The sequence below is a fragment of the Bombina bombina genome, chromosome 7 (genome assembly GCF_027579735.1).
Source record: "Bombina bombina isolate aBomBom1 chromosome 7, aBomBom1.pri, whole genome shotgun sequence".
NCBI classification, from domain to species: Eukaryota; Metazoa; Chordata; class Amphibia; order Anura; family Bombinatoridae; genus Bombina; species Bombina bombina.
Window position 1 is genome coordinate 294,286,399 of NC_069505.1, and position 17,220 is coordinate 294,303,618.

The window sequence follows — 17,220 nt, forward strand, 5'->3', positions numbered from 1 at the left end:
ATAATTTACTGTGTGGGTCCTTGGTATGAAATGTTTTCACATACTGAGCTGAATTTTAAGGCTTAGGTAATGTAGATTGTTCTCAGAATTCCACTTTGTCTACCTTATTTATCCTATTGAAAACAAGAGCCACACCTAAGGCTAATCACTTGGGCTAAGCCTCATAAGCCTGAAGAAAACACTAGCTGGATCCACTTGTATTCTCATTTGTTGCTAAATGTTGGATTTTAATTGTAAATATACAAACAATGCAATTTTTGAAAATCCTTTAACTGCTGATTGCCTGAAACTAAATTTTACTTCTCTGCAAACAAATAAGACATGTAGGTTAGCTGAGTGCTATTGGTTGTTATTTATATATTGCATAGGGTTGCCAGGTGACGAGTATTCGACCGGAAAGTCCAGTATTTTGGCAGGCTGTCCAGTGAAATCTTCATAAAAATACTGGACACATAAATGTCCAGGTTTTTTTTAAATCCCTAGTGTTAGCTAAATGTAAAGGACCTCCTAAGCCTCAAAGCATTATCTATATTGAGCATAAATAATTAAGGGGCAGTCAAGAGGGTCAAATTACTGGCAGCCAAAGAGGTAAACGTATTGATCTACTGCCCAGTTGGGAAAAATATAAATGGTGGGATCATGAGTAGTGGAATATTCATACAATTTCCAGCCTCCAAAGGATTAAAAAGACATTTATTTCTTGTAAACTGGATCCATAGGTACAAATACATTGTTTCAGGCCTGCAATATGCCCTTAGCCATGCATAAATATACATGACTAAGGGCCTATTGCAGGCCTAAATCTTGTATTTGTATCTTTGGACTCAGTTTACAAAAAATAAAGGACTTTTTAATCCTTTGGAGGCTGGAAATTGTATGAATTGTATGAGTTCTATTGAGACCTGGCAAGTCTTTTTTCCGTGCCCCATACCTTGAAGTGTGCTAGTTTCCCATTTTGGATTTAATCATGAGCAGTGGCTAAGGTACAGCTTTTCAGGTAGGCATTCTGGGATCCTACTTACCATCGTGACCAGTCACCAACAAATTGTCCAGTATTTTTGAGGAAGGCAGTTGGCAACCCTAATATCGCATAACCTTACATTTCCTTACATTTCCCTGAAAACCATTGTCACGTATATGTGTATATGTCAGAAACCTCAACACCCAGGCCAAATATCAGTTTAAATGGAAATTAAACATTAGTATGTTGGGGCTCTCTTGTCTATTGCAGTTTACTTTGCAATGCACTGACTGGTAGATAAATGCTTTGTGCACATCACAAAGAAGGAATAAATCAGCACTGTATGCGGTCAGGCTGTTACAAGGCGGCCCCTTTGGAAACATTATGTCCACTTATATTGTATTGCGCTGAGCAGCAGGACAGAGTGTTTAGAGTGATACATGCGGCCTTGCTCATTGATGATTCGTAAACAAATTAGATTGATTTCCTTCCAATAAAATGTTGTTTGTGGGCATAAAATATTCTTCTTTTGATTGTTTTCAAGCATTTAGAAATGTAAGAACTATTTTTAGCTAGGCTGTACAAAATCAGGTGGTGGACACACACACACCTTATATGGATCCCAGACCTTAGGCCTCTATTCAAGCAGGTTTGCTTTAATCTGTGTTGTATTTTGCCACGTATGCCAAAAGAAATACAGGCAAAATATGCTGCCAAAATTTGTGTGACTAGTAGTGAGTTTTCAAGCACTGCTTGAAAAACAAAATAAATAGGTGATTTTTTATTTTTTATTTCCTGTGGTGCGAATTGTCAGGTTTGCCTGATTTTCAGTATTCACCTATAGGCCATTATCTCGGATACATTTTATCCTGAGGTTACTATCAAATGGAACAAACATTTAAAGCAATTTTCAGGCTATGTTGAGAATAATCACTTATTTGCAACAAATCAGGATGAGATTTGATTGTAAAGTTGCACATTTATTGATCAACTCGCTTTAATTTGCATTTATAGGTGTTCGGTATCAAAAGTGTAAATGAAAGAATTTCTTTACAACTCTAAAAAATATGGCAATTGTGAATTAGGATTTGAACTTAATTCAATATACATTTTATAATTAGCATAATGCATAATTCACTACAGCATTTAAAATATCTGTTTATGTTTACACATCTATCCTTAATAAAATGTATAGACTGTTTAGGTACCTGGGGCAAGTTGTAATTATAAGCAAAAGCATTTGTTATTTTGTCTTAATCCTTAATTAGTACACGACAGGGAGTTCTTTATCTGACCAATATAATGAAACTAGTGTGGTTTTTAAGGCCTGGGGCCAGAAAGGCTGTGTGTCCCCCTTTCCAACAAATTAGCTATATCCATGTAAGCAGTGATAAGGGTAGGCTATATCTTATTAGCATTTGTACTCATGTGTATTGGTCCTTTATCCGCATATTATTTCAAATGCTAATTTGAGAGACTATTAATGGTAAAAAATATAAAATAAAAATTCTGTCTCACAGAAAATACTAAATGAATCTACTGAAATTCTGAAACAATTTAAAGGGACATTCTACTGTGATAATAAAACACTCTTTATTGTATAAACTTTTAATAATCTTCTTTTTCACAAATGAGGAGGTTTTTTCTCTCTCTGCAAAAAATAACCCATAAAGTCTATTGGAATTTTTAGAGCTAAAATACTTGTTTACTACAATTAAAGGGACACTGAACCAAAAAAAATATATTTCATGATTCAGATAGAGCATGAAATTTTAAGCAACTTTCTAATTTACTCCTATTATACATTTGCCTTTGTTCTCTTGCTATCTTTATTTTAAAAGCAGGAATGTAAATCTTAGCAGCAAGCCCATTTTAGGTTCAGCACCATGGATAGCGCTTGCTTATTGGAGGCTTACATTTACCCACCAATAAGCAAGCATAACCCAGGTTCTCAACCAAAAATGGGCCAGCTCCTATGCATCACATTCTTGCTTTTTAAAATAAAGATAGCAAGAGAACGAAGAAAAAATGATAATAGGAGACAATTAGAAAGTTGCTTAAAATTGCATGCTCTATCTGAATCATGAAAGAAAAAAATTTGGGTTTAGTGTCCCTTTAATGCCAACAAAGGTACTAGACAAACTTCCAGATTGGTAATGAGCAGGAGATTAATGGTGATTGATGGCTATCCTGTTTGAATCACCAAATATGGCCTGCTCAGGACCTTCAACATATTCTGGTTCCTGAACAGGAATTTAATTATGTGTTTAACCCCTTTTGGGGGGTTAAAGAGACAATGTAATCAGCCAAGCAGCTAGTAAGTCCATTGTATTCAAAACAGCTGCAGAAACACCCTTTCAAATGGACTGAGCAGTCTCTCTCCCACCCCTTTGGTAGGTTGATTTCTACTTCTGACTCTTGTTAACATAGGTTTTCTGTAGCCAATATTGCTTTAGTGAAATGTTCAGTCTAAATATAGGTTTTTGCCGTGCAAATGTAGCTATTTCAAATGACAAAATAAAAAGAAGGGAGCTTTTTATAAACTATTCAAGGGAGGAAAGCATAATTCTGTCATTATATAAAGCCCTGGTAAGACCTCACCTTGAGTTTGGAGTGCAGTTCTGGGGACCAATTGCTAAAAAAGATATTGCAGAACTAGAAAAAGTTCAGAGAAGGGCCACAAAGCTAATAAGGGGATTGGAGAAATTAACCTATGAGGAGAGGCTAGCCAAACTGGGTCTGTTTTCTTTAGAAAAAAGGCGCTTGAGAGGTGACATGATTACTTTATATAAATATATTCAAGGCCCATATACAGAGATGGCAGAAGCTCTGTTTATTCCAAGAAAATTGTTTCTGACAAGAGGTCATAATTTAAGGTTGGAGGAAAGGAGATTTAATCTCCTGCAACGGAAACGTTTTTTCACTGTGAGAGCAATAAAATTGTGGAACTCATTACCAAAGGAGGTAGTGAATGCCAATACCATAGATACATTTAAAAATAGTCTGGATAAGTTTCTGTATACTAACAAAATTCATGGATATGATTGCTAGTATTAAATGGGTCACATTTTAATGGGGTTATTTAAGCTTAACTGGAGCTTTTTGTAAGTATTTTAGATTTGTATAGGTTGAACTCGATGGACTTCAGTCTTTTTTTCAACCTTATCTACTATGTATTTAATACACTCAAGCAGGTAAAAGGGATAATTGAGAACATATTAAAGGAGGAAATATTACAATATAATGTTCCTTTTAACACATTGGGCTTCATTCATCAAGCAATAGTTACTGCTTTGGAGGCCCATTTTTTAGAAAAAAATCACTAGACATTCTTTTTTAAAGTTTCCTGTAATAAATCAAATGCTCTAACAAATTAGACCACTTTATTATTGCTTTAAAGGGACACGGAATCCAACATTTTCTTTCATGATTCAGATAGGACATGCAATTTTAAACAACTTTCTATTTCATTTTCTTGGTATCTTTTGTTGAAAGGCAGGGACTTAAGCTCAGGAGTGTGCATGTGTCTGGGACACTGTATGGCAGCAGTTTTGCAAGAATATTATGCATTTGCAAGAGCACTAGAAGGCAGCACTATTTCCTGCCATGTAGTGATCAGATGCCTACCTAGGTATCTCTTCAACACAGAATACTCTGGCAATAAAGCAAATTTTATAATCAAGGTAAGTTAAAAACTTTTTTTTATTGTATGCTCTTTCTTAATCACAAAAGAAAATTGTTGGGTTCCATATGCCTTTAACATGTCTCTTAAAGGGACAATTTACTCCAGATTTTTTATTGTTTAAAAAGATAGATAATCCCTTTATTCCCATTCCCCAGTTTTGCATAACCAACACAGTTATATTAATAAACATTTTACCTCTGTAATTGCCTTGTATCTAACCCTCTGCAGACTGCCCCTTTATCTCAGTTCTTTTGACCGACTTGCATTTTAGCCAATTAGTGCTGACTCATAGGTAGCTCCACAGGCGTGAGCACAATGTTATCTAATATGGAACACATGAACTAGGGCTATCTGGCTGTAAAAAACTGTGAAATGCATTGAGATACGAGGCGGCCTTTGAGGGCTTAGAAGTTAGCATATGAGCCTACCTAGGTTTAGTTTTCTACAAAGAAAATCAAGAGTACAAAGCAAATTTGATGATAAAAGTAAATTGGAAAGTTGTTTAAAATTGCACGCCCTATCTGAATCCTGAAAGTTTATTGTTGAGTAGACTGTCCCTTTAAATAATTTAATCTTTTAATGAAAATAGAGACAATCTTATATAAAATCACATTTGTTACTTAAATATTTATTAACATACTTAGGCATGTGAACAAAGCAGATAATTCACTTGAGTAATTTGTCTACGTGCTAATCCAGATATTTGTCTGTTGCACTTATTTACAAATGTATCTGGAGCTAAAAATTAGCCCAATGCAGAAGACTTTGGACATTTTTGGCATTTGTTTAATGAACGAACGTTAAAATTCACATAGATTGTATATTACAGATATGTGGGGTTGGGGGAACAAACAAATAAAATTAAACGCCCAAAATAATACCAGAGCTTCTTGTTCTACACATTATTTAAAACATAGTGGCATCACAATTACAGATGTTTCTCAAGCAGATGCTTAGACATAGCTCTAATGAGCAATTATTGAGGGGGGGGGGGCATTTTCCCTTACACCCCTCCGAACCTATGTATTAGTCTATAGAATATAGATTTTTCTCTGTTTCAAGATACAATGCCACCCACCATCAAGTCTCATCTCAAGACTTCTCCTTTTGAACAATTGTATCCTTAAACAAGAGGTATTGTAGAGGTAGTTGGGGTATTGTAGACCCAAGACATTGTGAGCATCGCTTGATCCTGTGTAGTTTACCAAATATATAGCTTTAACGCAACTACAATAGCTTTAATACCTTAACACATTTCAACTAAAGGGGCATCAAAGTCCAAATTAAACACCCATAGACCTTTCAATTTAATTATATTATCACATTTAGTGCTAGATCACGAGTGGCACCCTAACTGTTGCGCTTGAGCGAAAAGGGGTTTATCACAGCTCTTTGTGCACGTCAGAAGTAGTGCGCATATTACAAGTTAAAAGTAAATGCGTTCTATTGAGCTCATTTGAATTTAATATGCGTAGCGATAAAGCAACCTCAGATCTCTGGTTAACTATTACGCGAGACAAAAAAGTTGCACAAAACACACCAAAAATACATTTAAAGGTACAGTAACACTCATAATAACACTGTCTAATAAAAATTATATAATAAAAATATTGCATGAAACAGTTCTGAAAGATATATTTCATGCTGGTTTAGCACATTTAAGAAAACACGATAGAGTTTGCGCAACGTGTTGGATGTTAATTTTCCCCCCACTTTTCGTGCTCTAATGAAGTCTATGGGGGAATACGTTAATGCGGTTGCAATATTCCAAGTTTGGCTTTGTGCGTGCGTCGTGTTAGCCCGTGAGTGCAAACATTTTACTTTCAACTTGTAATACGTGCACAACCAGATACGCTCAAAAAGGTTACCTATAGCGAAGTTAACGGGCACAAACTACTGCTCCACCCGTAATCTAGACCATAGTTATATGCAATTAATGATGTGGCATATTAGAGCATTTCCTTTAGTCTATACATATAGGGGCCGATTTATCAAATGTCGGTCGGACATGATTCGTTGTAGCGAATCATGTCCGCCCGACATCGCTAAATGACAACAGCATACGCTGTCCGAATTTATCGTTGCACAAGCATTTCACAAGAAATGCTTGTGCAATGCCACCCCTGCACATTCGCGGCCAATCGGCACCTAGCGGGGAATGTCAATCATCCCGATCGTATCTGATCGGGATGACTGCTGTCCGCCATGAGTTAAGGAGCAGCAGTCTTAAATCCTGTTTCCGGCAAGCCAGAAGGCTTGTGCGGAATAATAAATGTACCCCATAGACTGATTTGAGAGGTTAATAGACATTTTAAATCAAATAACGAAACTGAAAAACAATGGCATTAAAATAATTCTCACATATAAAGTGCACCTGGAATACCATCCTAAACTGTTAATAATAATTTCAATAGAATTTGCGCTCGTCAGGTTAGCGCAACTGAAAACCTAGCGTGAAATGTAAGGGGTAAAAAAAAAAAGACAAAATAAATTGTTACACTCATATATACAGTTTCTGATTAAATTTATTTACATAAATATTAATAAAAACATTTTATAACAGTTAAAGGGTATACATATGGTATATGACAAGCTATTTGACCGGAAAGGGCTATTTTGTGTGTATGTAAATATATATCTATCTATCTATATATATATCTATATATATATATATATATATATATATATATATATATATATATTATATTATATGTCTAAATATGTGTGTATGTGTGTATTTGTAAATGTGTATTTACATGTATACGTGTATTTATGTGTTTATATATGTATATACAAATATAAACACATATATACAGATGTATATACATAAATACACTTATATGTACAACAGTCAAATACCTTGAAAGTTGAAAATAATTTTTAATCAGTTTTCATATTTAATGATGTGTTTTTACTGTAAATATTTAACAAAAGAAAATGTTCTTAGTATTTTTAAATATTTATATATATACCTGTATATATTCATATTATATCTATCTATCTATTTATCTATATAATCTATCTCTAGATAGATAGATAGATAGATAGATAGATAGATAGATATTGGACTTTTTAAATTTTATTTTACATTGGAATGTAAAAGATTCATAACTACCTTGGGGTTTAGCGCTATAGGTCGAACGCGGTGTCAGGTTAGTGTGCAAGCTTTATTGGTGTCTATGGGGAGAAGAAGTTAACTCGGTCAAGATATTTGAAGGTCCTAAAGTTTGCGTGCATCAGGTACTTTAGTGCTATATTGAGCATTTTGCATAAATCACATTTTCTATATACAGGTGGCCCTCGTTTTACAACGGTTCAATTTACACAGTTTCAGAATAACAACCTTTTTTCCAGTCATGTGACTGCTATTGAAAAGCATTGAGAAGCAGTGCATTTATTAAAATAGCCAGTAGGTGGAGCTGTTCACTTGTGTTGCAGCAAAGCTAAGCAAGCTGACATTGATCAGTTTAACCAGACCTGAGCTATCGAGCAGATTTCTAAGGAACAAGATCTTCCTGCCTATAAATCAGTCCAGATTGGAATGCATAGAAAGAACTGTTTGCAGAAAAATGCAAGTGAAGTCTGTGTTGTGTGATTATTTTATTAGGTTTATAATGCTGTTTAGCAAATGTTTTTGTTCATTTAACTTAGTTTAATTATATATTCTGTGTTGTGTGATTGTTTTATTAGGTTTATAATGCTGTTTAGCATTTCAAGTCTTCATTTTAAAGCTTTAAAAAGAATGTATTAGGTGTTACTTATGACAATTTTGAGAGGGGCCTGGAACCTATATCCCTCACTTCCCATTGACTTACATTATAAACTGGGTTTCAATTTACAACGCTTTTGATTTACAACCATTCCTTCTGGAACCTAACCCCAGCGTAAACTGAGGGCTACCTGAATATAAATAAAAATATTATCTATATAGGGTCAGATTACAAGTGGGCAAGGAATAAGGGGTTTATCACGGGTGTTTGCGCTTATCCAGCTTACCACTGATATTACGAGTTGAAAGTAGATGCGATCACTTGAGCGCAATTGCGATTAGAATGATTACCGCGACTTCAGAGCTCTAGTTAACTGTTTTGCAAAACAAAAAGGTTGTTTAAAACACTTCAAAAACACATTACGAAGTATATCACTCATAATAACACAAATAAACATTATTAAAACAAATAAATATTGCACACAAAAGTTATCAGGGCTCAAAGATATGAGGTCTCAGGTGTAAGGAAAAATAAAAGGCTGATAAAGGCTTTAACATTCAGATACATAAATAGACATGTCTAAAGAAAGACACTGACAAAAAACAAAAAAATAACACCCTCTTAAACACACAGACGCACACACATACTGCCACACTCAGACACACTGCCACACAAAAACACACACACGCAAGAGAGAAATAACTGTAGGCATGTCCAGTATGTTGCAAATGCCCACTGTCACCTTTTTGGCTGTGGCTATTTCCCACCAAACCCAGACATCTGCATGTCCAGACCTGACTCAGCTTCAAACCCGGACACACAAAAGGAAACCCGAACTGTCTGGGTCATTCCCAGACAGTTGGCAACCGTAGGTGCAGGTGAAGCTGCAGGAATTGGTACAGGCCACAGGGACTAGTACATACCACAGACAAGGTCGCAGGAATTGCTACAGGCCGCAATAACAGGTGCGCCCATAAAAGTGCATTTTTGCCCCAGCGCAAGAGCACGGTGCGTTGAGCTCCAACTGTAATTTAGCCCTTAGTTTACTCATAGATACCCCACTGTGGGCAAAATCTTTATACCTTAAAATCTAAAAATGGATTTCTATATATTAAAAAGACACTAGATGCCACTTGCTCAGTGTCAATAGCCAAGTCTAAATTTATCCCAAAGATCACCAGAAAACCATTTGCAATTAAAAAAAGGAAAATCTCTTTTGTCACTTTAAATATCCCTAAAAATACTTAATGGATTGATTAAGGAACCTTGACAAAACTGAAAAAGTACCTGTGATTTCCCCAGTCTCACCATCATGACATGGAATCAATATATTGATATGCAAAAATATATTAAAGAATATGGGCTAGATTACAGGTGGGTTGCTAAACAATATCGTGACCACGCTAACTAGTGCGCATATTACAAGTTGTATGTAAACTGTTGTGCTCAAACACAAACAAAATTTGCGCTCAACTTATTAGCGTGGCTGAAGACCATGGGGTAGTATTAACAAGCAGCGGATGCTACTTTCTACCCCCGACGTTTCCGGCTCACCGGAAACTTAAGTTAAGAAGCAGCGGTTGTAAGACCACTGCTCCTTAACTTGTTGGCCACCTTTTGGGTGGCGGACTGCAATCAACCCAATCTGATACGATCGGGTTGATTAACACCCCCTGCTAGCAGCCGATTGGCCGCAAATGTGCAGGAGGCGGCATTGCACAAACATTTCACAAGAAATGCTTGTGCAATGTTAAATGCAGACAGCGTATGCTGTCTGCATTTAGCGAAGCCGGGCGGCCATGATTGCTACAGCTATAGTGTCTAAATATGTGTATGTGTGTATATATACATATATATGTGTGTGTATATATGTATATACATGTTCATTTATGTGTTTATTTGTTTATATATATGTATATAAATACATACATATATACAGTATATTTAAAAAAAAAATTCTATGTGAAGAATATTGGAATATAAAATATTCATAACTAACTTCAGGTTTAGCACTGTAGGTCAAATGTGTGTCGGGATAGTGCGCAAGCGATTTATTCAGTACGGTCTGTTGAAGTCTATGGAAGAAGAAGTTAATGCAGTCACGATATCCAAGGTATTAAAGTAATCGTGAATCATGTTTTGTTGTTGCGCTAACTTTTTGCTTTCAACTTGTATAACGAGTGCTAAACCCGGCCGTGTAAAAAATTTACTTTGAATGCAGCCAAAAATTTTGTTAGAGCCCCCCCTTGTAATCTGGTCTAATGTATGTGTGTGTGTGTATTTTTTATTTTATTTTTTTATTTTAAGAAAACAGAAATTATTTATTAGGAATCATAAAAATAGGAATAGGTATTGAAAAATGAGTGACACTGGTTGCTGACCACCATCTAATTAAAAGACAAGAATTTATTTAAAATGTGTTTGTTATTATTATTACTTTTTTAATGGTACTTTTTCTCAACAAAAACTGAAAAATTAAAAGCTGTATACAAAATTAAATATAGACTTAAACAACATTGCATATATTATTAACACTGTATCCAGTCAAATAAAAAGAACACAAATTAAAGAATGTAATAAATAAGAGTATACTTAAAAAAAATAATATTATATTAATTAATTATATATTATAAGATGAAAAGAACCACTTGGTAAGAAAAATAATAAGCTACATATTGGAGTCGATTTATCAAGCTGCAGTGGACAGGGGCAAGAGGTCAGGGAAGCAGCGGTCTGATGACCACTGCTTCATAGATACGGACTACAGGTTCTCTTGTGAGAACCTGAGGTCGTAGAGGGGCGAAAGGCTGATGAAGCCTTTATAAATTTACCCCATCTTTAGAGCAGGTTACCATGTGAACCAAAGTATTAATCTCACGGGAATTTTAGGGAATCATAAGTATCTAATTGAGAATTGACCAAATAATGATATATTTCAAGACAGATAGCAGCTGAAACTTGTGTTGCGTTTTTATAGAAGGGATATCTTTTTTGTTTCCATCTCCTAAGTATAAGTTGGGAGACACTGTTTATCAAATTATGAAATAATTGGACCCTCACTTTAGCAGGTCAAAAGACATAGCACAAGAAAGAACAGTTCCTGTTTTACTTTGGATTTGGTTCCAGAATGGCACAGCTAGGAGACAAGTCCATCATTTTTTTTTAAAGTAAAGATACATCCTTAGGTGCTTCTTTGCATTACATTTAAATAAATTAGTATTTAGGTATTTCAAAATGGCTGTTAAATGTGTCATAATTTAGACTTATTTTGTTTTTCATTCCTTTATTTAAAAAAAAAAAAAATACTTGTCACTGAGACACATGGGAATTTCTTAAAAACAAAAAGATTAAAATAATGGTTATTTAACTACTGGTGACAATGGTCATTTAATAGACAATTGGCCACCAGAGATGGAGCCATTATGTTTCCATCCCTCCTGTGTAAGTGTCTTTTGTGATTCTAGTTTTCACTCTGGACAAATTAGACTTATTTTGGCAGTTGCCAGTTAATAGTGAAAAGCCAAAGAAGCTTTAACCTGACTGGATTAACCAGAGCTGCTGCTATTGTCAAAGATGTTCTCAGCATTAAGGTAAACAATGCAATGGAATTACCTGCAAATGGGTTCATCCAGGCAGTGGATCCCATATGTTGGGTTTATAGATTTTAATACAATCTCCATCATTCTCTGAAAATAGGGATTGAAAGCAGTTTGTTCAATGCTTAATCCATCCATAGTATAGATACTTTTCTGTTACTATTATTTGGATTAATTTGTTCCCACCCATTAGTGTCACTTAAAGGGACACTCAAGTCAAAATTAGACTTGCATGATTCTGAAAGGACACAACATTTTAAGAATCTTTCCAATTTACTTCCATTATCAAATTTTGCACAATCTTTTTATATGCACACTTTTTTGAGGCATCAGCTCCTACTAAGCACGTGCACAAGCTCACAGGGTACGCATATTACTAGTCTGTGATTGGCTGATGTCTGTCACATTATATAGGGGGCTGGCAAATGGGAGAAAAAATATATTTGCCAGAATAAAAATCCACTGCTTTTGCGAAATTCAAAGTGTTATTGCATTGTCTTTTTATCATACTCTTCTTAATTATGCAATTTTATTGTATTTAGTGGTCCTTTAATTCATGTAACATGACATGTTCATTGATTTTGTAAAAAGAATGTAAAGGTAGAATACAACTTTAATGGGCATTAAATTCCCAAATGATCTCTTATACATATGAGCACTGAATAGCCAAGGTTGATATTTTTAAAAACACAAATGTCAGATCACATGTGGTGGTAAGAATGATAAATGCAGCTCAAAACTTTTCTCTATGTAATAGAGAAATAATGACCTCCTTAGTTACAAATAATTATAGCAAACATTAAGGTTTAAATTGTGAACCAGATAAGTTCGCATTGACAAGGGACAATATAGATATAAAATAATTCAATTAGGAATCAATTAGGAGGTTCACATATGTTCACATGTGTTCAATGCAGCAGGAGATAGTGCCCCTGCTACAAGCCAGCAGCAGATATTTTTAATGTATTGAATAGTGTCATTGCATAGTATAAAATTGTAATTTTGAAGTTGTTTTACCATTTGCAGATATACCTTTCCCACCTGCATGGAAGACACAACTACATTTTTATCACATGCATTCATTAAAGAGGGTACTTATTTAGCATTTTTCAAATGTATGGATTTTTGTTTGTGTGAATTGAAATGCACATCTCTGTTTTCAGCAGTAAGTATCTCTAGGCATGAGTTCATTTCCTACTTGCCTTGTTTGTTGTGACCGATAACAGAGAACCTATGAAATAGACCCCGTAGAAGGAGATCACTGCATTCAAATAGGCAATACTCTCCTCACATCCCTCTGACATTCACTGCACGCTGAGAGGAAAACCGGGCTCCAACCTGCTGCGAAGCGCATATCAACGTAGAATCTAGCACAAACTTACTTCACCACCTCCATAGGAGACAAAGTTTGTAAAACTGAATTGTGGGTGTGGTGAGGGGTGTATTTATAGGCATTTTGAGGTTTGGGAAACTTTGCCCCTCCTGGTAGGATTGTATATCCCATATGTCACTAGCTCATGGACTCTTGCTAACATTAAAGAAAGTGCTCTTTCATGCAATCTTTTTTTAGTTTTTTATAACGTTGAGAAAGGTATTTTGCTTTTCATAATATTAGAAAACGCCACTTTCTTTTAGAGCCACTGAAACATTTATTTATTTACACTTAGTGACATCACAACCATAGACTATAAAGATAATTGTTGTTTGAAATAAACACACCAGAAACATATATCAGACTAGGGGTGGAGCTACCATTGGTTTGGCACGTGCAGTAACACCAGAACCCAAATGCTTGTGGCCATAGCAGCCAGTCTATTCATAGGCATGTGCCTATGTGGTCATTATTAGTGTATAGACACTCATCATCATTATACTGTACAGCATATTCATCAGTGTATAGATACATCATTACAGCATATTCATCAGTGTATAGATACATCATTGCAGCATATTCATCAGTGTATAGATACATCATTACAGCATATTCATCAGTGTATAGATACATCATTACAGCATATTCATCAGTGTATAGATACATCATTACAGCATATTCATCAGTGTATAGATACATCATTACAGCATATTCATCAGTGTATAGATACATCATTACAGCATACTCATCAGTGTATAGATACATCATTACAGCATATTCATCAGTGTATAGATACATCATTACAGCATATTCATCAGTGTATAGATACATCATTACAGCATACTCATCAGTGTATAGATACATCATTACAGCATATTCATCAGTGTATAGATACATCATTACAGCATATTCATCAGTGTATAGATACATCATTACAGCATATTCATCAGTGTATAGATACATCATTACATAGTTCAGTGTGTTCCCTAGTAGTGTATAGATATTCCAACATTATACAGCACAGCATATTCATCAGTGTATAGATACATCATTACATAGTGCAGTGTGTTCCCTAGTAGTGTATAGATATTCCAACATTATACTGTAGAGCATATTCATCAGTGTATAGATACATCATTACATAGTGCAGTGTGTTCCCTAGTAGTGTATAGATATTCCAACATTATACAGCACAGCATATTCATCAGTGTATAGATACATCATTACAGCATATTCATCAGTGTATAGATACTCATTACAGCATATTCATCAGTGTATAGATACATCATTACAGCATATTCATCAGTGTATAGATACATCATTGCAGCATATTCATCAGTGTATAGATACATAATTACATAGTGCAGTGTGTTCCCTAGTAGTGTAAAGATATTCCAACATTGTACAGCACAGCATATTCATCAGTGTATAGATACATCATTACATAGTGCAGTGTGTTCCCTAGTAGTGTATAGATATTCCAACATTATACAGCACAGCATATTCATCAGTGTATAGATACATCATTACAACATATTCATCAGTGTATAGATACATCATTATACAGTGCAGTGTGTTCCCTAGTAGTGTATAGATATTCCAACATTATACAGGACAACATATTCATCAGATTATACAAACTCATCATATTTATACAGAGAAGTGTACTCATCAGGGTATAATGTATAGATAGAAATACACATCATTGTACAGCACAACATATTCATCAGTGTATAGATACATCATTATACAGTACAGTGTGTTCCCTAGTAGTGTATAGATATTCCAACATTGTACAGCACAGCATATTCATCAGTGTATAGATACATCATTACATAGTGCAGTGTGTTCCCTAGTAGTGTATAGATATTCCAACATTGTACAGCACAGCATATTCATCAGTGTATAGATACATCATTATACAGTACAGTGTGTTCCCTAGTAGTGTATAGATATTCCAACATTGTACAGCACAGCATATTCATCAGTGTATAGATACATCATTACATAGTGCAGTGTGTTCCCTAGTAGTGTATAGATATTCCAACATTGTACAGCACAGCATATTCATCTGTGTATAGATACATCATTACATAGTGCAGTGTGTTCCCTAGTAGTGTATAGATATTCCAATATTATACAGCACAGCATATTCATCAGTGTATAGATACATCATTACATAGTGCAGTGTTCCCTAGTAGTGTATAGATATTCTAATATTATACAGCACAGCATATTCATCAGTGTATAGATACATCATTACATAGTGCAATGTGTTCCCTAGTAGTGTATAGATATTCCAACATTATACTGTACAGCATATTCATCAGTGTATAGATACATCATTACAGCATATTCATCAGTGTATAGATACATCATTACAGCATATTCATCAGTGTATAGATACATCATTGCAGCATATTCATCAGTGTATAGATACATCATTACATAGTGCAGTGTGTTCCCTAGTAGTGTAAAGATATTCCAACATTGTACAGCACAGCATATTCATCAGTGTATAGATACATCATTACAGCATATTCATCAGTGTATAGATACATCATTACAGCATATTCATCAGTGTATAGATACATCATTACAGCATATTCATCAGTGTATAGATACATCATTACATAGTGCAGTGTGTTCCCTAGTAGTGTAAAGATATTCCAACATTGTACAGCACAGCATATTCATCAGTGTATAGATACATCATTACAGCATAATCATCTGTGTATAGATACATCATTATACAGTGCAATGTGTTCCCTAGTAGTGTATAGATATTCCAATATTATACAGCACAGCATATTCATCTGTGTATAGATACATCATTACATAGTGCAGTGTGTTCCCTAGTAGTGTATAGATATTCCAACATTGTACAGCACAGCATATTCATCAGAGTATACAAACTCATTGTATTTATACAGAGAAGTGTACTCATCAGGGTGTAATGTATAGATAGAAACTCACATCATTGTACAGCACAGCATATTCATCAGTGTATAGATACATCATTATACAGTGCAGTGTGTTCCCTAGTAGTGTATAGATATTCCAACATTATACAGCACAGCATATTCATCAGTGCATAGATACATCATTACAGCATATTCATCAGTGTATAGATACATCATTACAACATATTCATCAGTGTATAGATACATCATTATACAGTACAGTGTGTTCCCTAGTAGTGTATAGATATTCCAACATTGTACAGCACAGCATATTCATCAGTGTATAGATACATCATTACAACATATTCATCAGTGTATAGATACATCATTACAACATATTCATCTGTGTATAGATGCATCATTATACAGTGCAGTGTGTTCCCTAGTAGTGTATAGATATTCCAACATTATACAGCACAGCATATTCATCAGTGTATAGATACATCATTACAGCATATTCATCAGTGTATAGAAACATCATTACAGCATATTCATCAGTGTATAGATACATCATTATACAGTGCAGTGTGTTCCCTAGTAGTGTATAGATATTCCAACATTATACAGCACAGCATATTCATCAGTGTATAGATACATCATTACATAGTGCAGTGTGTTCCCTAGTAGTGTATAGATATTCCAACATTATACAGCACAGCATATTCATCAGTGTATAGATACATCATTACAGCATATTCATCAGTGTATAGATACATCATTACATAGTGCAGTGTGTTCCCTAGTAGTGTATAGATATTCCAACATTATACAGCACAGCATATTCATCAGTGTATAGATACTCATTACAGCATATTCATCAGTGTATAGATACATCATTACAGCATATTCATCAGTGTATAGAAACATCATTACAGCATATTCATCAGTGTATAGATACATCATTACAGCATATTCATCAGTGTATAGATACAT